Genomic DNA, 24,910 nt, shown 5'->3' with positions numbered 1-24,910 from the left:
AGGAGTGGACTTAGAAATTTTTGCCCCTTTCGGGGACTTTGACAATCTACCACCAGGAGTGGACTTAGAAATTTTTGCCGCTTTCGGGGACTTTGACAATCTACCACCAGGAGTGGACTTAGAAATTTTTGCCCCTTTCGGGGACTTTGACAATCTACCACCAGGAGTGGACTTAGAAATTTTTGCCCCTTTCGGGGACTTTGACAATCTACCACCAGGAGTGGACTTAGAAATTTTTGCCGCTTTCGGGGACTTTGACAATCTACCACCAGGAGTGGACTTAGAAATTTTTGCCCCTTTCGGGGACTTTGACAATCTACCACCAGGAGTGGACTTAGAAATTTTTGCCGCTTTCGGGGACTTTGACAATCTACCACCAGGAGTGGACTTAGAAATTTTTGCCCCTTTCGGGGACTTTGACAATCTACCACCAGGAGTGGACTTAGAAATTTTTGCCGCTTTCGGGGACTTTGACAATCTACCACCAGGAGTGGACTTAGAAATTTTTGCCCCTTTCGGGGACTTTGACAATCTACCACCAGGAGTGGACTTAGAAATTTTTGCCCCTTTCGGGGACTTTGACAATCTACCACCAGGAGTGGACTTAGAAATTTTTGCCGCTTTCGGGGACTTTGACAATCTACCACCAGGAGTGGACTTAGAAATTTTTGCCCCTTTCGGGGACTTTGACAATCTACCACCAGGAGTGGACTTAGAAATTTTTGCCGCTTTCGGGGACTTTGACAATCTACCACCAGGAGTGGACTTAGAAATTTTTGCCCCTTTCGGGGACTTTGACAATCTACCACCAGGAGTGGACTTAGAAATTTTTGCCCCTTTCGGGGACTTTGACAATCTACCACCAGGAGTGGACTTAGAAATTTTTGCCGCTTTCGGGGACTTTGACAATCTACCACCAGGAGTGGACTTAGAAATTTTTGCCGCTTTCGGGGACTTTGACAATCTACCACCAGGAGTGGACTTAGAAATTTTTGCCCCTTTCGGGGACTTTGACAATCTACCACCAGGAGTGGACTTAGAAATTTTTGCCGCTTTCGGGGACTTTGACAATCTACCACCAGGAGTGGACTTAGAAATTTTTGCCCCTTTCGGGGACTTTGACAATCTACCACCAGGAGTGGACTTAGAAATTTTTGCCCCTTTCGGGGACTTTGACAATCTACCACCAGGAGTGGACTTAGAAATTTTTGCCGCTTTCGGGGACTTTGACAATCTACCACCAGGAGTGGACTTAGAAATTTTTGCCGCTTTCGGGGACTTTGACAATCTACCACCAGGAGTGGACTTAGAAATTTTTGCCCCTTTCGGGGACTTTGACAATCTACCACCAGGAGTGGACTTAGAAATTTTTGCCCCTTTCGGGGAATTTGACAATCTACCACCAGGAGTGGACTTAGAAATTTTTGCCCCTTTCGGGGACTTTGACAATCTACCACCAGGAGTGGACTTAGAAATTTTTGCCCCTTTCGGGGACTTTGACAATCTACCACCAGGAGTGGACTTAGAAATTTTTGCCGCTTTCGGGGACTTTGACAATCTACCACCAGGAGTGGACTTAGAAATTTTTGCCCCTTTCGGGGACTTTGACAATCTACCACCAGGAGTGGACTTAGAAATTTTTGCCCCTTTCGGGGACTTTGACAATCTACCACCAGGAGTGGACTTAGAAATTTTTGCCGCTTTCGGGGACTTTGACAATCTACCACCAGGAGTGGACTTAGAAATTTTTGCCGCTTTCGGGGACTTTGACAATCTACCACCAGGAGTGGACTTAGAAATTTTTGCCCCTTTCGGGGACTTTGACAATCTACCACCAGGAGTGGACTTAGAAATTTTTGCCGCTTTCGGGGACTTTGACAATCTACCACCAGGAGTGGACTTAGAAATTTTTGCCCCTTTCGGGGACTTTGACAATCTACCACCAGGAGTGGACTTAGAAATTTTTGCCCCTTTCGGGGACTTTGACAATCTACCACCAGGAGTGGACTTAGAAATTTTTTCCGCTTTCGGGGACTTTGACAATCTACCACCAGGAGTGGACTTAGAAATTTTTGCCCCTTTCGGGGACTTTGACAATCTACCACCAGGAGTGGACTTAGAAATTTTTGCCCCTTTCGGGGACTTTGACAATCTACCACCAGGAGTGGACTTAGAAATTTTTGCCGCTTTCGGGGACTTTGACAATCTACCACCAGGAGTGGACTTAGAAATTTTTGCCGCTTTCGGGGACTTTGACAATCTACCACCAGGAGTGGACTTAGAAATTTTTGCCCCTTTCGGGGACTTTGACAATCTACCACCAGGAGTGGACTTAGAAATTTTTGCCCCTTTCGGGGACTTTGACAATCTACCACCAGGAGTGGACTTAGAAATTTTTGCCCCTTTCGGGGACTTTGACAATCTACCACCAGGAGTGGACTTAGAAATTTTTGCCGCTTTCGGGGACTTTGACAATCTACCACCAGTAGTGGACTTAGAAATTTTTGCCGCTTTCGGGGACTTTGACAATCTACCATCAGGAATGGACTTAGGAATTATCGCAGGATGCCATTCGAGCGAATATTAACGAAGATTTAAAGTAAGTATATTTCTCCATCATATATTTCTTGAATAGTTTATACAATTTGTTATTATAACTGTGATATCAATTATTTTTTTTCAATTTTTCTGTTTCAGAACTTTATTGCAATCGTGCGCGTAGCAATGAAGTAATCGAGTGTTGTTACCGCTAAAATAAAAATTTCGCGAAGTAGAAGCAGTGTTTGTTCGTTCGCGTTTCGCGTTTTAAACGATAAGTGTTTTTGCATAGACTGCGTGCAATGCAGTTTTTAGAGTCAGTGTTTGTTCTCGTAGTTTTTTTTATTTTTTAACAGTCGCACAGACTGTATCTATAACATATAGTAGAGTTTCGCGAAATAAATTCAGTGACCGTTCGTTAATAAATAACTACCGCGAATTAGAGTCAGTGCATCACCGAAGAGGATCTCAACCATCTTCGATGTCGACCTGCCTCATTTTCAACCAACTGCAATTCGCCCACCCTTGATTCCGTCCTAAATCTCGGTGCAGTGTTTTGGAGCCATCGCAGAACTTCTCAAGTAGTAAGTTAATTTTTAAGTCCCTCCGATCACTCAATCATGTCGAGGACGAAAGGTCCGAATCGGCACGAGTGATTGGTTGTAATTTATAATTTAAGAGCATTGAGTGACCACTAGGAAATTTTTTTCGATTTTTCGTTTCAGAATGGTTTTCGAGTTTCCTTAGATTTATTAGTTTCCTTCCAAGTTTTCGAATAAGGGTAGTTAATGATGGTTATCGAGTGTTGTATAGTTGTTGGTGGGGCAAGAAACAAAGAAGTGGCTATATGTCGATGATGTTCCCAGAAACTGTGGTTGTAGAAGGCAGCTATTGGATTGTTGTTTTATTTTGGAAGGTTCGACAGATTAGTCGATATAGATATATTTTAATTTCTATGTGGTTACCCAAAATGCTCTTGTGTAATAATTTTTTTGATAATAACAATAATTTTGATTTCAGAAACTCGGACGACGTAGCACTCCATCTTTCATCACATGTTGGTACTCGTACGCGAAGAGAATTATTACCTATGTTATTCATTTTTCTATTCAGGTCGAGATGTAAATTTTTATTTTCTTTATATTTTCTCTTTTAATGTCCTCTTTCTAATGTGCACTGAATAAAAGTGCATATGGAATTGATAAAAACGCACCGAAATGTGTAGGAAGTTCTTTCATTCCCGCGGTACGGGAAGTGAATATTCGTTTAGATTAGGATCGGAAGATTTTCATTTTGGTTTTCTCTTTTAATTTAAATTAAGTTAAGTTCAGAATTTTATTCCCTAAATTAATTGTTCCGATTTAATTGCAGAAGTTGTTTCTTTCGGGTGGGACCCATGGGAGGGGCCCTCGGGTGTGGGCCTTTGTGCGGGCTACTTTCTCAGTATCTTGCAAAGAAGCTCTTTCCTCTTTATATTTTCTTCTCCTTTTCTTTTTCTTATAATCTTTTTCTGTTTCAGGTGAGATCATCAAGGGATGGATCATCGAGGGATGGATCATCGAGGGATGGATCATCGAGGGAACGGTCAAGTGATTTTTATTTCTTTCATTATAGTACATTTATATTTATTCTGCACATTTCTACTTATTATAAGCATTTCTTTTATGTATAAGCAAGGTTATATTTATTATAGGCATATTTATTATATTTATTACATGCTTTCTATAGATTATACGTCTTTTTATTTATAGAAACGCATAGATACGTAATAGTTTAAACGATTACCCGAGATTAATTACTCTACTTTCTCTCGACTTTGGTACTTTGATTTTTTTCGGGTGAAGCGATCATCAATATATTCGTCCGTCGTTCCAAATTCTATCTTTCTCTTGCACTCACACTCTCATTCCCAGTTTCTTTTCTCCTTTCTCTCTTCTTCTTTTTCTTCTTCACATCTGCTTTTACTCTTTCTTTTTTTCTGTTTCTGAATCATCGAGGGATCGATCATCGTGGGATCTTTACACGGAAGTTAATGGAACCTCGCTGCATATAATTAATATTATATTCAGAGAGGGTATGTCTCCTTGCTTCCGTACGCGATGATAGGGATAACATTCACACGCGTGCTGGTCGTCACGCGCATGAGTGTTCGCGGTCGCGAGATTATAAGTCCTACCGAGGACTACGTTTTGATTTTTGAAATATAGACACGACCGGTCGTGTCTCGAGATGTCTGAAGCTGACGGTGCGGACGGTGGCGTTCTTCGTAAGCAGGGTCTCGTAAGCGTTCTCGTTCGTCTCCAGTTTTCTCATAAGCCGGAAACTCCCGATGCGGAAAGACATCTCGAACGCGAATTTTAGAGTAGAGTCCCCGTTAGCCCGTGGGTCCCCAGATGCAGCTACCTCCTCGTGGTGGGACCTGGGTCGGTAGTACTTGCGATATATTGAAATCTGTCAAATTGTTTCTAAAATCTTTAATTAAATTCTATATGTTATCTAAAATCTATAACGAAATTGTATATACAATCATATAGCGCAAGTACTACCGGGCGGATGGCTGCATATTTCAATCTCTTTCCAAAATCTCTTTTCTGACAAATTTCAATCAGAATAATTTAAATTAATTATATTTTAAATTGCTAATCATACTTTAACAGATAAATAGATTGAATATATCAAAATTTTAAATTAATAAAGTTATAAAATTATTACCGAAACGGACAGAAAACTTTTCTATAACACATATGTTCTCTGTCATTTATATTTATCCATGTTTACTTTCATTACTTATATACTTTTATTAATTATATTGATTATATACTTTTATTAATTACATTGATTATATACTTTTATTAATTATAGATTTTTGATAATTATATTGATTATATACTTTTATTTATTATATTCATTACTTTTATTAACTATTATTAATTATTAGTCTTGGGTGGGACCCTTGGGAGGGGCCCTCGGGTGTGGGCCTTAGGCGGGTTTCGTTCTTTCACTAGGGAAAAATTGAACTCAATTATGTTACTGTGATTTTTGTCGAGTTAACCATTCTTCGAGTTACACATTCATCGTTCGAAATTCTACTTTTCTCACTCGCATTTCCGCAAATACTCTCAGTTTCTTTTCGCCTTTATCTCTTCTTCCTTCTTTTCCTCTTTTCTTTTTATTCTTTTTGATCATCTTTTGATACTGTCTTTCTGTTTCAGGTTAGATCATCGAGGGAGCCATCATCTAGGGAGCCATCATCGAGGGACCGATCATCGTGAAATTAAATTTTTTCAGAAAAGTATTTGAATGTAAATGTCGTTTTGCATATAATTTTACATGTAATTTTACATACAGTTCTGGCTATGATATTTAATTTATATCTCTTTAATTTTTGTTCTTATATTTAATTTTTACCTTTTTAGTTTTTGTCTTTATACTTAATTTCTATATTTTAATTTTTTCTCTTATATTTAATTTTTATTTTCTTTTAAATATTTGCTCTAATATTGAATTTTTACAATTTTTTTAATTCTTTTAAATTTATGTCTTCTTTAATTATCTTCTGTTTCAGATTAGGTGACGGATCATCGTGGGACCTTTACACGGAAGTTAATGGAACTTCTCTGCATATAATTCTTATTATATGCAGGGAGGGTATGTCTCCTTGCTTCCGTACGCGAACGATAGGGAAAACACTCACGCGCGTGACGGCCGGCACGCGCGTGGGTGTTCGCGGACGCGAGATTAAGTCCTGCCGAGGACTACGTTTTGATTTTTGGAGTCGAAATATAGACACGACCGGTCGTGTCTCGAGATGTCTGAAGCCGACGGTGTGGACGGCGGAGCGATCTGTAAGCGGGGTTTTATACATCTCCAGTTTGCTGAGAAGTCTGAAGCTCTCGAAGCGGAAAGGCATCTCGGATCGCGGATTTTAGAGTAGAGTCCCCGTTAGTCCGCGGGTCTCTACATGCAGCAACCTCCACGCGGTGGGACCTGGGTCGGTAATACTTGCGTTACGTCGAAATCTTATGAGATCCAAGTATTACCGAGCGAATGGCTGCACACTTCAAAATCTTTTTCAAAATCTTTTCCATGTAATCCTAAGTTACATTTCGCATGGTTTCATACATCTTTCGTATCTTCCACAATAAGTTTACAGTCATTTCTGTTCTTCGAAACGCATAGCTCTATAACATAACAATTAATCGGGATTAATTATTATGGTTTCTCTCGGGTGGGACCCTTGGGAGGGGCCCTCGGGTGTGGGCCTTAGGCGGGTTTGGTTCTTTTGCTAGGGAAAACTTGAACTCAATTATGTTACTCTGATTTTCGCTGAGTTAACCATTCTTCGAGATGCACATCCATCGTTCGGAATTCTATTTTTCTCATGCGTAAATACGCAAATTTTCCCTTTTTTTTCCTTTTTCTGTCTGCCTATTCTTTTCCTTTTTTCTTTATATCTGTTTCTCATTGCATTTCATACTTTTTCTGTTTCAGGTTAGATCATCGAGGGACCGATCATCGAGGGACCGATCGTCGTGAAATTAAATTTTTGCAGGGAAGTTTTCGCATATAATTTTATATATAATTTTCGTTCTTATATCTAATTTCTATTATACTTTTAACTTTTGCTTTTGCATTTAACTTTTGTTAACTTTTTAATTTTTGCTTTTATATTTAATTTTTATTATCTTTTTAATATTTGCTTTTATATTTAATTTTTATTATCTTTTTAATTTTTGATCTTATATTTAGCACTACAATCATTTTTTTTCTGTTTCAGATTAGGTGACGGATCATCGTGGGATCTTTACACGGAAGTTAATGGAACCTCTCTGCATATAATTCTTATTATATGCAGGGAGGGTATGTCTCCTTGCTTCCGTACGCGAACGATAGGGAAAACACTCACGCGCGTGACGGCCGGCACGCGCGTGGGTGTTCGCGGACGCGAGATTAAGTCCTGCCGAGGACTACGTTTTGATTTTTGGAGTCGAAATATAGACACGACCGGTCGTGTCTCGAGATGTCTGAAGCCGACGGTGTGGACGGCGGAGCGATCTGTAAGCGGGGTTTTATACATCTCCAGTTTGCTGAGAAGTCTGAAGCTCCCGAAGCGGAAAGGCATCTCGGATCGCGGATTTTAGAGTAGAGTCCCCGTTAGTCCGCGGGTCTCTACATGCAGCAACCTCCACGCGGTGGGACCTGGGTCGGTAATACTTGCGTTATGTCGAAATTTTATGAGATCCAAGTATTACCGAGCGAATGGCTGCACACTTCAAAATCTTTTTCAAAATCTTTTCCATGTAATCCTAAGTTACATTTCGCATGGTTTCATACATCTTTCGTATCTTCAACAATAAGTTTACAGTCATTTCTGTTCTTCGAAACGCATAGTTCTATATCGTAACAATTAATCGGGATTAATTATCATAGTTTCTCTCGGGTGGGACCCTTGGGATGGGCCCTTGGGCGTGGGCTTCTGTGCGGGTCTCCTTCTTTCTGCATAGAAAAATCGAGCTGGATTTTTGTACTCTGGTATTCGTCGATCTTTTACGTTCATCTTTTCTTCCCAATTTTATCTTCTTCACACGTGCATGTGTTCCATTGCGTCTTACGGATATTCTTTTCTTTCTATTCTTTTCTGCTCCATCCTTTTCACGTGTGCGCACGTTCTGGCTTTCTTCTTCTTTTCTCTTCTTTCTCTTCTTCTTATCCTCTTCTTCACATATATCGATATATCCGCGCGGAATACGGGTAGGATAGAAAGAACATTTACGCCTGTGTCGGCGGGCACAGACGTGGTGTTCTCGCGCGCGAATAAAAGTCCTTCGGTAATGGACTTCGTTTGATTGCCAAAACGAATAAATGATCGGTCGTGTGTCGGTTTATGTGCTGCCGAGTAGTATGGTTTGCTATCCGTAAGTGTGGACTGACCCTCCTCCTGTTAGCCGCCTGAATTCTTGGACAGTGCATTGAACGTCGCGGACGCGAGTTAGAGTCACCGTTATGCTAACACTCACGGGAGTGTTCGGGCGCGAGTAAAAGTCCTACCGGGGACTTCGTTTTATAGAACGCCGATTATTTGAACACGCCGGTCACGCGAATTTCAGAGTAGAGACCCCGTTAGACCGTGGGTCTCCAACTGCAGCAACCTCCACGCGGTGGGACCTGGGTCGGAAGTACTTGCGTTTCGTCAAATCTTATGGTGTGCAAGTATTGCCGAGCGAATGGCTGCGTTCTTTAAGAGTTCTCCAAAATTTCTCCTATGTAATTCCAAATTAAACATCGAAGGACGTACATTTTACATTCTTTCTTACACTTTCCGTATATTCATTAGTCAATTCACAGTCATATCTGTTCTTTGAAATTGTCAGCTCTGTAATATTGAAATAATCATTGGAGATTAATTATCATAGTTTCTCTCGGGTGGGACCCTTGGGATGGGCCCTTGGGCGTGGGCTTCTGTGCGGGTCTCCTTCTTTCTGTACCGAAAAATTCAGCTCGATTTCCGTACTCTGACTTCGGTCGCATTCATTTTCTCTTTTCTTTTCTTTTCTATGTTCATCTTTTCATTTCAATTTCATCTTTTTCACACGTTCGTGCACGCGTTCCGTTGCACCTTCAGATATTCTTTTCTTTCTTTTCTTCCGAGTTCTATGGTTCTCACATGCGCGCACGTTCCGGCTTTCTGTTCCTCTCTTTCTCTTCTTCTTCTCCTCTTCTTCACGGATTTCGATATGTCGGCGCAGGTTCGATGTATCGTCGAAGGGTTGGTTCATATTCGATTGTTAGACGCGAATACGGGTAAGATAGAAAGAACATTTGCGCCTGTGTCGGCGGGCACAGGCGTGGTGTTCCCGGGCGCGATTAAAAGTCCTACGATAATGGACTTCGTTTGATTGCTAAAAACGAACGAATGACCGGTCGTGATACGGTCATCGGATGACTGTAGAGTGAGACGGTCTATGTGCTACTGAGGAGGATGGTTTATGGCTATTTGTAAGGATGTTCAGTCCGTTGACTGACCCACCTTATATCTATAGTCACCTGAGTCCATGGTGAGGTGTATGCAACCCCGCGGGACCGCGAATTAGAGTAGAGTCACCGTTATTCTAACACTCGCGTGGATGTTCGGGCGCGATTAAAGGTCCTACCGTGGACTTCGTGTTATTGTTCGAAATGCGAAAGGCACGGACGGTCGTGCTTAAAGGCGGGATATGGGCATCCGAGGCTGACGGCCTCAACGTTATCCCTAGTAGGATACCGTTGCGGACTCGATGTCCCTGTTCGCTCATATTACCTCGCGAACGCCGGGAATGCGGATTTTAGAGTAGAGTTGCCGTTGTACTAACACCACGTGAGTGTTCGGGCGCGAATTAAGTGTCCTACCGTGGACTTAGTTTTATTTGCCTGATATATAGATAAGATTACGCCGGTAATGCGTATTTTGAAGTAGAGTCATTCGGACACTCACGTGAGTGTCCGAGCGCGATTAAAAGTCCTACCGGGGACTTCGTTTTATTTGTTCGGCGATTATTTGCTCACGCCGGTCCCGCGAATCTTAGAGAGTAGAGTCACCGTTAGCTCGTGGGTCCCCAGATGCAGCAACCTCCAAGCGGTGGGACCTGGGTCGGTAATACTTGCGATATATCGAGATCTATGTCTTAATTATATTTAAAGTCTGTAACTAAATTATATGTATAATTATAAAACGCAAGTATTACCGGGCGAATGGCTGCATATTTTTATATTTTTACAATATCGCTCAAAGTTCTATTAAATGTTAAATCGATTACATTTTAAATTCTTAGTTATCTTTCCACTGATAAATAAATTTGAATATAATAAAATTCTTAATTAATTTTCTAGGAGAACGCATAGAAAGCTTTTCCGTCGCACTTAAGTTAGCTATCATTCGTATTTGTCCTTATTTACTATTATTACTTACATACTTTTATTAATTGTATACTCTTGATAATTACATTAATGATATACTTTTATTTACTATGTGAATCATTTTTATTAACTTTTATTAATTATTAATCTCGGGTGGGACCCTTGGGAGGGGCCATCGGATGTGGGCTTTTGGGCGATTTACTGTTTCAGTATCTTTGCAGTGCTACTTTTCTCTTCTTCTTTCTTTACCTTTTCTCTTTTTTCTTTTTCTTCTCCTCTTCTTCTTTAACTGTTGTCAAGGTCTCATATAACACCGGGCAAATAGTTGCATATTTCAATGTTTTTTCAATAACGGAGCAATATTTTAATTTAAAATTAAATTGTGAGGTGGGGATAATTTTCTTTGTGAGTCGAAAACAAAATCGGACCTCTGAACAACTTTGACAGTTTAGTTGTGCTTTGGACTTCGACGAGAGTACATAGAGATTTTCGCGGATGCCATTCTTGCAAGTATTAACGAACACTTAATTCAAATATACAACAGTTCATTTGATTTAATACTAAAATTCGAAGTGGGGATAATTTTCTTCGTGAGTTGACAATAAAGTCGGCTCTTTGACCGATCTATATAGTTCCTACTTCAGTTGTGCGTTGGACTTCGACCAGTGAACATAGAAATTTTCGCGGATGCCATTCGTGCAAGCATTAACGAACAGTTAATTCGAATATGTAACAGCTTATTTGATTTTAGACTTAAATGCGAAGTGGGGATACACGGCTTCGAGAGACGACAACAAAGTCGTACCTTCGACCGACTTATACAGTTCCTAGTTCAGTTGTGCTTTGGACTTCGACGAGTGAACTTAGAAATTTTCGCTTCTTTGGGGAACTTTGAAAATCTATCTCCATGTGTGGACTTAGAAATTTTCGCTCCTTTGAGAAACTAAAAATCTATCTCCACGAGTGGACTTAGAAATTTTCGAAACTCTTGGGGACTTTGAAAATCTATCTCCACGAGTGGACTTAGAAATTTTCGAAACTCTTGGGGACTTTGAAAATCTATCTCCACGAGTGGACTTAGAATATTTCGCACATTTGAGGAACTTTGAAAATCTATCTCCACGAGTGGACTTAGAATATTTCGCACATTTGAGGAACTTTGAAAATCTATCTCCATGTGTGGACTTAGAAATTATCGCTCCTTTAAGAAACTTTAAAAATCTATCTCCATGTGTGGACTTAGAAATTTTCGCACATTTGAGGAACTTTGAAAATCTATCTCCACGAGTGGACTTAGAATATTTCGCACATTTGAGGAACTTTGAAAATCTATCTCCACGAGTGGACTTAGAAATTTTCGCACCTTTGGGGGACTTTGAAAATCTATCTCCACGAGTGGACTTAGAAAGTTTCGAAACTCTTGGGGACTTTGAAAATCTATCTCCACGAGCGGACTTAGAAATTTTCGAAACTCTTGGGGACTTTGAAAATCTATCTTCACGAGTGGACTTAGAATATTTCGCACATTTGAGGAACTTTGAAAATCTATCTCCACGAGCGGACTTAGAAATTTTCGAAACTCTTGGGGACTTTGAAAATCTATCTCCACGAGTGGACTTAGAATATTTCGCACATTTGAGGAACTTTGAAAATCTATCTCCACGAGTGGACTTAGAAATTTTCGCACCTTTGGGGGACTTTGAAAATCTATCTCCATGTGTGGACTTAGAAATTTTCGCACGATGCCGAAATCGAGCGAATATTAACGAAGACTTAAAGTAAGTATATTTTTCTATCATATTTTGTTGAATGATTTATACAGTTTTCATTATAACAATGATACTAATTATTTCGTTTGTATTTTTGTTTCAGAACCTCGTTGCTATCGCGCGCGTTGCAATGATGCAATCGAGTGATAGTATCGCTAAAATAAATTTATCGCGAAGTAGAAGCAGTGTTTGTTCGTTCGCGTTTCGCGATTTAAACCATAAGTGTTTTTGCATAGACTGCGTGCAATGCAGTCCTTAGAGTCAGTGTTTGCTCGCGTAGTTTTTGATTTTTTAACAGTCGCACAGACTGTACTTGTAAAATATTTTAGAGTTGCGTTAAGTAAATTCAGTGACCGTTCGTTAATAAATAACTACCGCGAATTAAAGTCAGTGCATCACTGAAGAGGATCTCGACCAACTTCGGTGTCGACCTACCTCATTTTCAACCAACTGCAAATCATCCACCCTCAATTTCGACCTAAATCGCGGTCCAGTGTTTTGGAGCCGTCGCAGAACTTCTAAAGTAGTAAGTCAATTTTTAAGTCCCTCCGATCACTCAATCATGTCGAGGACGAAAGGTCCGAATCGGCACGAGTGATTGGTTGTAATTAATTAGTAGAAGAGCAATGAGTGACCACTAGTAAATTTCTTCGGAGATTTACTCGTGAATGGTTCGTTATTTTTTGATTTATTTATTAGATCAGGATAGAGTCTTCTTGCTTAAACGCGTTAATTATAATTATTTGAAATTTTGACTATTTGAATGCATTTTTAAATAATTTTCTCTCGCCAAAATAGTAAAGTACCGCGATATTCGCGAATTTTAATAATGAATAAGCAAGAAGACATTCGCGATGGATAGTTTCTGGATTACAAGCGAGATTGTATAATTTATTTTCTAATAATTAGAGAAATCGCTAGTAAGAAGGAGCATCCAATGATTTTTCATTACATTTTTAAATAAAGATTCATCAATTTTATTAATAAAAGAAAGTCTCAATAGAGTTATTGCTTTTGAAAGAATAAAATAGAGTAGAGTCGTTGATAAAAGATAAAGAGACTTGTAGAATCACAACGCGTAGAACACAAAATAAGTTAATCGATTTTTAGCTTAGGATTTTCAGAAACTAATATATTAATTCTCGTTTCTCTTCCGATGCTTTCTCGATTTTTCGTTTCAGGATTGGTTTAGAGTTGCGTTAGATTTGTTAGTTTTCTTTGACGTTTTAGAATAAGAGATAGTTCTAGTTTCTTGGCGATAGTTGACGATAGTTCAAATGTTCTATAGTAGTTGTTAGGGCACGAAGCAAAGAAGAGGCTAAGTGCCGAAGAGGCCCCCACATATTGTGGCTCAAGAGGGCAACTATTAGGCTACAGAGTTATTTTCGAAGTTTCGACAGAACACTTCGAGAATAACTCTTAGTCATATTTTAATTATACCATGTTGTCACTCAAAATGCTCTTATATAATAATAATATAATTTTCAGAAACTAAGAAGATCTCTTCATTCCGTGTCCCATCTCACAATGCCATGCGTTTCCGAATAGAATTTTTACGTATTTTATACATTTTTATTTCTAAAGTCGAGTAATAAATTTTTCCCATATTTCTTTTCTAAAGTTCAATTAAATCCGTAATTTTATTTTTATAAAATCAAGTTTTATATTAAAGTAATAATTTCGAAACGTATAAAATATGGCAATTTTGAGGACCACTGAAAGTGCATTGAATAAAAGTGCACATGGGAATGAAACAAGAACATTTAAATACATAGCATATTCTCGTTTCACTTTTACGGGAAGGATACCCAACAGGATTCCAGTATCACCCAGCGCATAGCTGCATACTTTAGATTAAACAATTATTCTAAATAGTTGATTAACACTTCTATCTTCTCTCGGGTGGGACCCTTGGGAGGGGCCCTCGGGTGTGGGCCTTAGGCGGGTTTCGTTCATTTACTAAAGAAAAATCGAATTCAATTATGACATTCTGATTTTCGTCGACTGAACCGATCTTCGAGATACACACCCATCGTTCTATTTTTCACATGCGTACATACGCAAATTTTCACTTCTTTTTTCCTTTTTCTGTTTGTCTTGTCTTTTCCTATTTTCTTTATGTCTGTTTCTCATTCTGTTTCATACTTTTTCTGTTTCAGGTTAGATCATCGAGGGACCGATCATCGAAGGACCGATCATCGTGAAATTGAATTTTTACAGGGAAGTTTTTGCATATAATTTTATATTTAATTTTTGTTCTTATATTTAATTTCTATTATCTTTTTAATTTTTGCTTTTTTGTATTTAATTTTTATTAAGTTTTTAATTTTTGTTTTTATATTTTAGGTTTATTAACTTTTTAATTTTTGCTCTTACATTTAATTTTTATTATCTTTTTAATATTTGCTTTTATATTTAATTTTTATTATCTTTTTAATTTTGGATCGTATATTTAGCACTACTATTATTTTTTTCTGTTTCAGATTAGGTGACCGAGGGACGGATCATCGTGGGATCTATACACGGAAGTTAATGGAACCTCTCTGCTTATAATTCTTATTATATGCAGGGAGGGTATGTCTCCTTGCTTCCGTACGCGAATGATAGGAAAAACACTCACGCGCGTGACGGCCGGCACGCGCGTGGGTGTTCGCGGACGCGAGATTAAGTCCAGCCGAGGACTACGTTTTGATTTTGAAATCGAAATATAGACACGACCGGTCGTGTCTCGAGATGTCTGAAGCCGACGGTGTGGACGGTGGAGCGATCTGTAAGCGGGGTTTTATACATCTCCAGTTTGCTGAGAAATCTGAAGCTCCCGAAGCGGAAAGGCATCTCGAACGCGGATTTTAGAGGAGAGTCCCCGTTAGCCCGCGGGTCTCCAATGCAGCAACCTCCACGCGGTGGGACCTGGGTCGGTAATGCTTGCGATATGTCCAAATCTTATGTGATACAAGTATTATCGAGCGAATGGCTGCACATTTCAAAATCTTTTTCAAAATCTTTTCCATATAATTCGAAATTACATTTCGCATGGTTTCATACATCTTTCGTATCTTCAACAATAAGTTTACTGTCATTTCTATTCATCGAAACACATAGCTCTATAATGTAATAATTACTCTGGATTAATTATTATGGTTTCTCTCGGGTGGGTCCCATGAGTGGGGCTCATGGGCGCGGGCTTCTGTGCGGGTCTCCTTCTTTGAGTACGGAAAAATCGAACTCAGTTTTCTTACTCTGATTTAAATCGGGAGTAGTGATATTTTATGTCCATCTTTTCTTCGGAGTTCTATCGGTTTTACGTGCGCGCATGTTCCGGCTCTCTTTCTGCTCTTCTTTTTCTCTTCTTCGCGGATTTCGATATGTCGGTGCAGGTCCGATATATTGTCGAATGGTTCGGTTCTTAATCCATCGTTAGACGCGAATACGGGTAAGATAGAAAGAGCACTCGCGCGTGTGTCGGCGGGCACAGGCGTGGTGTTCTCGGGCGCGAATAAAAGTCCTACGGTAATGGACTTCGTTTGATTGCTAAACCGAATAATGACTGGTCGTGTGTCGGTTCGTGTGCTGCCGAGTGGTATGGATCTGCTATCCGTAAGCGTGGACTGACCCTCCTCCTGTTAGCCGCCAGAATTCTCGGTTGGTACGTGGACGCCGCGAACGCGAATTTAGAGTAGAGTCACCGTTATTCTAACACTCACGGGAGTGTTCGGGCGCGATTAAAAGTCCTACCGGGGACTTCGTTTTATAGAACGCCGATAATTTGATCACGCCGGTCACGCGAATTTCAGAGTAGAGACCCCGTTAGACCGTGGGTCTCCAACTGCAGCAACCTCCACGCGGTGGGACCTGGGTCGGAAGTACTTGTGTTTCATCAATATCTCATGGTGTGCAAGTATTGCCGAGCGAATGGCTGCGTTCTGTAAGAGTTATCTAAAATCTCTTCTATGTAATTCCAAATAGAACATCGAAGGACGTACATTTTATGTTCTTTTTTACACTTTACATATATTAAGCTGTAAATTTACAGTCATTTCTATTCATTGAAAACCACAGCTGTATAATAATTGAAATAATTATTCGAGAATAATTATCATAGTTTCTTTCGGGTGGGTCCCTTGGGATGGGCCCTTGGGCGTGGGCTTCTGTGCGGGTCTCCTTCTTTCTGTACGGAAAATTCCAACTCGATTTCCGAACTCTGACCGGTGGAATTCATTTTCTCTTTTCTTCTCTTTTCTATGTCCATCTTTTATTTCAATTTCATCGTTTCCACACGTGCCTGTGTTTCATTATAACTTCCGGATATCCTTTCTTTCAATTCTTCGGAGTTTTATCGTATTCACGTGCGCGCATGTTCCGTTTTCTTTTCCTCTTTCTCTTCTTCGCGGTTTTCGATATATCGGCGCAGGTCCGATGAATCGTCGAAAGGTTCGTTTCATAATCGATTGCTAGACGCGAATACGGGTAGAATAGGAAGAATACTCACGCCTGTGTCGGCGGGCACATACGTGGTGTTCTCGGGCGCGATAATGAAATCGTTTGATTGCTAAACCGAATAATGACCGGTCGTGTGTCGGTTCGTGTGCTGCCGAGTGGTATGGATCTGCTATCCGTAAGCGTGGACTGACCCTCCTCCTGTTAGCCGCCTGAATTCTCGGTTGGTGCGTGGACGCCGCTAACGCGAATTTAGAGTAGAGTCACCGTTATTCTAACACTCACGGGAGTGTTCGGGCGCGATTAAAAGTCCTACCGGGGACTTCGTTTTATTGAACGCCGTTTATTTGATCACGCCGGTCACGCGAATATTAGAGTAGAGTCCCCGTTAGCCCGTGGGTCCCCACATGCAGCTACCTCCACGCGGTGGGACCTGGGTCGGTAATACTTGCGACATATCAGAATCTGTGTCTTAATTATATTTAAAATCTTTAACTAAATTACACATATAATTATAAAACGCAAGTATTACCGGGCGAATGGCTGCATATTTCTATATTTTTACAGTATCTCTCGTCTGTCTAAGTTCAATTAAACGTTAAATTGATTACATTATAAATTGATAGTTTTATTTCGACAAATAAATAAATTTCAATATAACAAAATTTTTAATTAGTATTCTAAGAGAACGCACAGAAAACTTTTCTATCCCACTTATGTTAGCTATCGTTCGTATTTATCCCGACTTACTTTTATTACTTATATTTCTTAATAATTGTATACTTTTAATAATTACATTAATTATATACTTTTACATACTATATGAATCACTATTATTAACATTTATTAATTGTTAGTCTCGGGTGGGACCCTTGGGAGGGGCCTTTGGGTGTGGGCCTTAGGCGGGCTGCCGTCTCGGCATCTTTTAGGGCTCTTTTTCTCATTTTCTTCTTTTTTTTTTCTATCCATGTCTTCTCTTTTCTTTCCTTCTTCTTTAACTCTTTCTCTGTTTCTGATGAAATGATGGAAAGATGAATCATCGTGAGACCCATCATCGTTACATTTATTTATTGAATTATTATCCATTTTTATTAATTATATACATTTAGATTCACTCTAAATTTTTAATAATGCTATATATTCCTATATTTCTTATTAATTATATGCATTTATATTCATTTATGCATTTCTATTTATTATATTTATTTCTGTTATATATATTTCTATTTATTATATTATTCTTTTCTGCTTTTTCTCTTTTCTGTTTCAGGTTAGATCACCGAGGGATCTACCATGGAGAAATTATATTTTTACAGGGAAATTATTGAATATAGATGGCTTTTTGCATATAGTTTTGCATGTAATTTTTACATGTTTATCTTTTCTTCTTTTATTCTTTTTCTGTTTCAGGTTAGGTGATCGAGGGACGGATCATCGTGGGATTCTTTCACGGGAGTTCATGGAACCTCCCTGCATATAATCTCTATTATATGCAGGGAGGGTATTTCCATGCTTCCGTACGCGAATGATAGGGAAAATACTCACGCGCGTGACGGCCAACACGCGTTCATCGCCCAAGGACCATAGAGGGATTTAGATTTTCATACGGGAGTTTAAAGAATCTTTCTACCTCAGGCGTAGAAAGATTTCTTTTCTCCCGTTCGGGTAAGATAGAAGGACACTCGTTTATGTCGGCTGGCATAGACGTTGGTGTTCTCGGACGCGATTAAGTCCAAACTTGGCTCCAACGTACTCAACATACTCGCGTGAGTGTTTCCGGGATACTCGCGTAAGTATTTGTGAGTGCGGTAGGATTCAATTTTGGGTGCCGGCGTTTGTCGCGAAAGCACGACCGGTCGTGCTCAAGTGGTGATCGAAGCTTCCGATGTTGGATAGTTGAGCTATGCGTAAGTCGGTTCCCAAATGCGGAGACGCATGGGGCTGCAATTTTAGCGTTTGGAGGCTTGAATTCGTCGGGAGTGGAGGTCGCCCCGTTGCTTTGCTTTCTTGATAGTAGTAGAAGTAGTAAAGAGTAGAGTCACCGTTAGTCCGCGGGTCTCCACTTGCAGCAACCTCCACGCGGTGGGACCTGGGTCGGCAGTACTTGTTTATTGAAATCTTATAAGGTGCAAGTATTTCCGAGCGAATGGCTGCAAATTTTAAGATTTTTCCAAGATCTTTTCTAAGAAATTCCAAAATATATTTCACATTGCTTCTTACATCTTTCGTATATTCAGCAATGAGTTCACAGTCATTTCTATTCGTTGAAACGCATAGCTCTATAATATAATAATTAATCGAGATTAGTTATTATGGTTTTTATCGGGTGGGACCCATGAGTGGGGCTCATGGGCGTGGGCTTCTGTGCGGGTTTCCTTCTTTCTGCATCGAAAAATCAAGCTGGATTTTTGTACTCTGGTTTTCGTCGGGTGTACCAATCTTCTATGTCCATCTTTTCTTCCCAATTTCATCTTTTCCACGCATGCATGTGTTCCATTGCTTCTTACGGATATTCTTTTCTTTCTTTTCTTTTCTACTTCATTCATTTCGCGTGTGCGCACGGTCTGGCTTTCTTCTCTTCTCATTTTCTTCTCCTTTTCTTTTTTTCTCTTCTTCTTTTCCTCTTCTTCGCGAATTTTGCTATATCCGCGCGGAATACGGGTAGGATAGGAAGAACACTCGCGCGTGTGTCGGCGGGCACATGCGTCGTGTTCTCGGGCGCGATAATTGACATCGTTTGATTGCTAAAACGAAATGACTGGTTGTGTGTCGGTTTATGTGCTACCGAGTAGAATGGTTTGCTATCCGTAAGCGTGGACTGACCCTCCTCCAGTTAGCTGCCTGAATTCTCGGTTGGTGCGTGGACGCCGCGAACGCGAATTTAGAGTAGAGTCACCGTTATTATAACACTCCCGGGAGTGTTCGGGCGCGATTAAAAGTCCTACCGGGGACTTCGTTTTATAGAACGCCGATTATTTGATCACGCCGGTCACGCGAATTTCAGAGTAGAGACCCCGTTAGACCGTGGGTCTCCAACTGCAGCAACCTCCACGCGGTGGGACCTGGGTCGGAACTACTTGTGTTTCATCAATATCTTATGGTGTGCAAGTATTGCCGAGCGAATGGCTGCGTTCTCTAAGGCTTGTCTAAAATTTCTTCTATATAATTCCAAATGGAACATCGAAGGACGTACATTTTACGTTCTTTGTTACACTTTCCGTATATTTAGCAGTAAATTCACAGTCATTTCTATTCATTGAAACGTGTAGGTCGATAATAATTGATATAAATATTCGAGATTAATTATCATAGTTTCTGTCGGGTGGGACCCATGCGAGGGGCTCATGGGCGTGGGCTTCTGTGCGGGTCTCCTTCTTTCGCTACCAAAAAACTCAGTTGGATTTTCGTACTCTGGTTTTGGTCGAGTTTAGCGATGTTCTATGCCCATCTTTTCTTCTCAATTTCATCTTTTTCACACGTTCGTGCACGCGTTCCGTTGCACCTTCAGATATTCTTTTCTTTCTTTTCTTCCGAGTTCTATGGTTCTCACATGCGCGCACGTTCCGGCTTTCTTTTCCTCTCTTTCTCTTCTTCTTCTCCTCTTCTTCACGGATTTCGATATGTCGGCGCAGGTTCGATGTATCGTCGAAGGGTTGGTTCATATTCGATTGTTAGACGCGAATACGGGTAAGATAGAAAGAACATTTGCGCCTGTGTCGGCGGGCACAGGCGTGGTGTTCCCGGGCGCGATTAAAAGTCCTACGATAATGGACTTCGTTTGATTGCTAAAAACGAACGAATGACCGGTCGTGATACGGTCATCGGATGACTGTAGAGTGAGACGGTCTATGTGCTACTGAGGAGGATGGTTTATGGCTATTTGTAAGGATGTTCAGTCCGTTGACTGACCCACCTTATATCTATAGTCACCTGAGTCCATGGTGAGGTGTATGCAACCCCGCGGGACCGCGAATTAGAGTAGAGTCACCGTTATTCTAACACTCACGTGGATGTTCGGGCGCGATTAAAGGTCCTACCGTGGACTTCGTGTTATTGTTCGAAATGCGAAAGGCACGGACGGTCGTGCTTAAAGGCGGGATATGGGCATCCGAGGCTGACGGCCTCAACGTTATCCCTAGTAGGATACCGTTGCGGACTCGATGTCCCTGTTCGCTCATATTACCTCGCGAACGCCGGGAATGCGGATTTTAGAGTAGAGTTGCCGTTGTACTAACACCACGTGAGTGTTCGGGCGCGAATTAAGTGTCCTACCGTGGACTTAGTTTTATTTGCTTAATATAGAGATAAGATTACGCCGGTAATGCGTATTTTGCAGTAGAGTCATTCGGACACTCACGTGAGTGTCCGAGCGCGATTAAAAGTCCTACCGAGGACTTCGTTTTCTTTGTTCGGCGATTATTTGTTCACGCCGGTCTCGCGGATCTTAGAGAGTAGAATCCCCGTTAGCTCGTGGGTCCCTAGATGCAGCAACCTCCAAGCGGTGGGACCTGGGTCGGTAATACTTGCGATATATCGAAATCTCTATCTTAATTATATTTAAAGTCCGTAACTAAATTATACGCATAATTATAAAACGCAAGTATTACCGGGCGAATGGCTGCATATTTCTATATTTTTACTCTCATCTGTCTAAGTTCAATTAAACGTTAAATTGATTACATTTTAAATTGTTAGTTATATTTCCACAGATAAATAAATTTGAATATAACAAAATTTTCAATTAATTTTCTAAAAGAACGTACAGTAAACTTTTCCATCGTACTTATGTTTGTATTTATCCTTATTTAATTTTATTACTTATACAATTTTAATAATTGTATACTTTTGATAATTACATTAATTATATACTTTTATTTACTATATGAATCATTTTTATTAACTTTTATTAATTGTTAGCCTCGGGTGTGGGCCTTTTGACGGGCTGCCGTCTCGGCATCTTTTAATGCTCTTTTTCTCTTTTCCTTTTCTTCTCTTTTCTTTTTTTTTCTTCTTCTTCTTTAACTCTTTTTCTATTTCACATTAAATAGTGGTTAGATGAATCGTCGTGGGATCGATCATCGTAAAGTTTATTTATTGAATTATTTTTCATTTCTATTAATTATATACATTTAGGTTCACTATAGATTTTTATTAATTCTATATATACCTATTAATTATATGCATTTATATTTATTTATGCATTTCTATTTATTATATTATTCTTTTCTCCTTTTTCTCTTTTATGTTTCAGGTTAGATCATCGAGGGATCTATCATGGTGAAATTATATTATCACAGGGAAGTCATTGAATATAAATGTCTTTTTGCATATAATTTTGCATGTAATTTGTACATGTTTATCTTTTCTTCTGTTATGCTTTTTCTGTTTCAGGTTGGGTGATCGGGGGACGGATCATTGTAGAATTTTTACACGGAAGTTAATAGAACCTCTCCGCATATAATTCTTATTATATGCAGGGAGGATATGTCTCATTGCTTCCGTACGCGAATGGTAGGGAAAACATTCACGCGTGTTTCTGAAACAAAAAGAAAATATTTAATACTATACTACAATAGAACGTAATGTAATACGCCCGTTTAACGTACCAGTATATAGATGCACTTTTTATTTCTATTATCAATCTGTTTCTATAAATCATTTAAACGCATGATTCTACATTTTGATATATGATGCAATCAAGAAATCGAACAATTGAGAAATTTTGAATATATACTATCAATAAAAATATAAAATGTGAAATGATTTTTTATAAAATACATTATTTAAACAAAAATTATAGATAACATTAGATCAACGATAAAAATTGTAAAGGCAAAAAAAAAGATAATTAGTAGGACGTTAATGTTCATCATAATTACGTTTCAAATTTTAGTTAAGAATTTGTGCATTTTTTGATAAAAAATAAAAAATATATAAGACCACAATCCATTCTCGAAAGATATAGCAGCAACTGGCTCCTCTTAATTACTTGAAAGCTTAGACTTAATTTTTTTATTCAACAAACAATAATTTACACACACAATTTTATTATATATGTCAATAAGAATATGTTGCATATGTATACATGTATTTAATTTTATATATATTGAATATGTATATATATATATATTATAATAATGAATTTGTTAAATAAGAAATTAATCTATTTATATCTCTATTGAAATACGAGAAATAAACAAAGTGGAAAATAGTTCATTATAGAACACAATAAATTTTTATTGAATTTAAATGCAGCCATTAGCTCGACAGTACTTACGTTATTTACATTTATCATATATCGTAAGTAATATCGATTTCCAGGTCCCACCGCATGGAGGTTGCTGCATACGGAGACCCACGGGCTAAAGACTCTACTTTTAATATGAATTACTTTACAAGCTATTATATAAAATCATTATTATGACATATTCAATAATAATTATTATAATTTTAGAGAATTATAATTATAATTAGAAAAAAGAAACAAAATCAATCGCGAAACGAATCAAAAATTTTTTTCTAATCGATCATGACTAGATGAAAACTTATGAATTCGTTTGATATCGACCTACCTACCCGGTTAAGAATAGAGCCCTTTATGGAATTCTATTCCCATTAAACTAATGTGAAACCTTGCTGCACACGATACTGAAATCCTGTGAACATAAAAAATCTAAACCATATATTTAAACAAGAAGCAATCGAAGTAATATACGAATTTCATATTTCCTATAATAAATCATCATTTATAGTCCACCTGTGAATATAAAACATCAAAAATATTTTATAATTAAACAAATAGCAATTGAAATAATGTGCTAATTTTATTTAAATTAGCATTGTGCTGTTTACAGTCACCTGTGAACGTAAAACATTAAAAACATTTTGTAATTAAAGAAGAAGCAATCGAAATAATGTGCGAATTTTATATAATAAATTAGCATTCTGCTGTTCATAGTCACCTGTGAACATAAAGTACAAAAGACATTTTATAATTAAACAAGAAACAATCAAAATCAATATCCATATTTTATATAATAAACAAATAACCTGTGGACATAAGAAATTTATAATTTTATTACTTTTTAAACATAAAACATATATTAAAGTAAGAATTATTTTATACACACATATACATGCACACATACATATCTCACAAACGAAAAAAACAACCAACGAAGAATGGAATCGGATCTTGCCAATTTGGATGATATTTCCTGAAACAGAAATTAACTACGGTTAGTTCAAATTTAGTGAATATTTCAATTTTTAATTTTTTATAATTCCATTTCTTCATTCGGCATCAATACGTAATTAGATTATCTTCCCATATTATTATTTTACATTGATTTCTTCTTAATCCAAGCACTTGGAAAACCTGAAACAAAAATTTTGCATGATGAATTCATAATCTTTATCAATTTATTTTTGTGTCATACACTATGATAATATGACAAATCTTGAAAAATTATTTTCAACACTTTTGTTAATACCCACTGATATATAAAAGGATATTTTGCAATATTTAACCTTGAGACATGGAAACGACACCTCTCTGTAACAGAAAAATATATAAAAGGCATGTGTGGAAAGACAAAATTTTTATCTACAATCTATGGACAAATATTTTCATAATTTTGATAATTTAATAAGTAAAAAATAATATACGTATATATTTCGCCATAGATTGTAATACTGAAATAAAAGAAAAAAAAAATGTATTAAAATGGCCATAAAATTGGCACTGAATATATCGAATTCTCGATGCATTAGTAAACACGATTTACATTTAAATACAAATATGAAATTATGAGTGCATGTGATGTACAAATATATAGAAATACATAAAAATATATAGAAATATATAGAATGATATAGAAATATATAGCATAATATATAAATATATAGAAATATATAGAAACACATATAAAGATATAAAGATATAATTACATAATAAATTATCAATTGTTTAATACAATTAAGATAAATAATGTAAATCATTCAAGACACGTTATGAGAAAAAGGAAAAGAATTGTAAATATTTCACAATATTTAAGGATTAGGTCGCGTTAAAAAAAAAATAAAAAAAAAAAGGAGAGAGAAAGTATACTGCACCTTGTGTCGTATTATAAAATGCATACACAATTTTGTATACCGCCATAAATATATCCATAACGAGATCAGATCTATATTTAATCGATGGATTACATAGATCTTACATTATTACGTTTGTATTAACGCGAAGTGTCTGATGTACATATTACATCGTTTAT

At 38.2% G+C, this 24,910-nt stretch overlaps 1 long non-coding RNA gene across 1 annotated transcript; it reads left to right on the top strand.

The window, feature by feature from the left end:
* The first annotated feature begins 2,515 nt into the window (after window positions 1-2,515).
* On the top strand, window positions 2,516-4,238 carry LOC127071118 (uncharacterized). The gene is made up of 3 exons (XR_007784840.1): window positions 2,516-2,599; window positions 2,698-3,122; window positions 3,559-4,238. It is a non-coding gene; the product is annotated as an uncharacterized LOC127071118 (long non-coding RNA).
* The last annotated feature ends 20,672 nt before the right edge of the window (window positions 4,239-24,910 follow it).

Source organism: Vespula vulgaris, chromosome 20 (genome assembly GCF_905475345.1).
Source record: "Vespula vulgaris chromosome 20, iyVesVulg1.1, whole genome shotgun sequence".
Lineage (NCBI taxonomy): Eukaryota > Metazoa > Arthropoda > Insecta > Hymenoptera > Vespidae > Vespula > Vespula vulgaris.
The sequence above is the reverse complement of the archived record's forward strand: the minus strand, read 5'-3'. Positions and strand labels throughout refer to the sequence as shown.